General features: G+C 42.9%; 1 non-coding gene across 1 annotated transcript; it reads left to right on the top strand.

Annotated features, from left to right (window-relative positions):
- The first annotated feature begins 513 nt into the window (after positions 1-513).
- Trnat-ugu (transfer RNA threonine (anticodon UGU)) lies at positions 514-588 on the top strand. The gene has a single exon. It is a non-coding gene; the product is annotated as a tRNA-Thr (tRNA).
- The last annotated feature ends 1,073 nt before the right edge of the window (positions 589-1,661 follow it).

The following is a 1,661-nucleotide window of genomic DNA, read 5'->3' as shown; positions in this document are numbered from 1 at the left end:
CATGTGTAAACGAGTACTGTGCTGTTGAAAATGGTACCACGATACCTTAGCTTGACAAGTGACGCATGATGACGTAGCACGTGGGTGATATACCATTGTACCGTCAATAACATTCCACTGTATATGACGGTAGTATCTGTTCCCGAAAGAACAGTTACCGTGGATGACCATGCAGCTTTGCTAGAAATGTTTGCAGCTAGGGTGTCCATTTAATTATCATTTCATTTCTAGCAAAGCTGCATGTTCATCCACGGTAACTGTTCTTTCGGGAACAAATACTACCATCATATATAGTTAAAATATGGCTTCCCGGCCATTGAGCTTCTTGTGCGAACGCACACGCTATGCCCGAACTCGTACGGGACTTGGTAGATTAATCTGCCACGAGTAATGAGTATGATGGGCAAACATCTATTAGGCGCACTACGAATGTAGTGGTGTGGACATGTTGGGAATGTGGATCTCACGGGGAGCTTGCAAGGGATAAGTCCCTGCAGACGCACTATCCTCTGGGCCCGCGGTGGCTCAGATGGATAGAGCGTCTGCCATGTAAGCAGGAGATCCCGGGTTCGAGTCCCGGTCGGGGCACACATTTTCAACATGTCCCCAATGAAGTACATCAACGCCTGTTTGCAGCTAGGGTGTCCATTTAATTATCATTACATTCCACGGTCACCTGAAGTCATACCCGATGGCTTCCAGCGCAATGATTGGACAGATTTCACTGCAGTCTATCGTGGCCGCATAGTCTACGGAGAGTCGATGTTTCGTTTTTACCTAAACTAAAGTCACATGTGTTCACTGCCGTTGTCAGCGAAGTTCGGCGAATGAAGTTGTATCCTATATGTCACATTGCGACACAGACGACCACTCGCGACTTCAGTACTGGACCGTTAACAGTAGATCTGTTACCAGAATCATCCTCTGGGATGTGACGTCCAAACACCATGACGCAAACATTCCCTAATTCCATGTGAGGTGGGCGACAGTTTAGTAGAGTGCAAAATAAAGTTAGAAAGTTGATTAAGCAGCACGCCAATGATCTAACCAGTCGCCCCTGAAATTGAGAACATTGATGAACAGTCATCAGACATGACATTACTTACTAAGTTGATAAAAAGTAGCGTATGGTAACTTATAAAGTCTGTAAAACAAATAGTATACCGTGAGACGACGGTTTGGCTCTGTCGCGTCGTTTCTGTGACTGATACACCGCCACAGCTTGTAAAATTACTTTGATGTGTGTCCAGGACGTATCCCAAAACGTGATACCTGTAATCTACATTCCACCTATTCGTGTGTCAGCTCGTCTAAACTGAACAAAGAAAGTGATACTTTCGATTTTGGAAAGGAATTGGGAAATAACGGCGAAAAATAGAATTTCACTGTCTTCAGTAGTAAAATTATTGACCCACAACTAGAAGAATATCAGGCAGGATTTAGGTAGGAAAGATCTTAAGCAGAGCAAACACTGAATCTAAAGTAAGTAAGAGAAATGACAAAAAACAGGCTTGTGAAATATGTAATAACTTCCGTAGATTTTAAAAAGGCAAAATTACTCAATGGATATAAGTACTAATCAGCATTACAAGGGAATTCCCAATCGACGATAACACTGCATAGATAATTAAAGGAACAATAACAAACACAACATCCGAAGT

This window comes from Schistocerca serialis, chromosome 9, assembly GCF_023864345.2.
Source record: "Schistocerca serialis cubense isolate TAMUIC-IGC-003099 chromosome 9, iqSchSeri2.2, whole genome shotgun sequence".
NCBI lineage: Eukaryota > Metazoa > Arthropoda > Insecta > Orthoptera > Acrididae > Schistocerca > Schistocerca serialis.
This window is presented reverse-complemented; position numbering and strand designations above follow the sequence as displayed.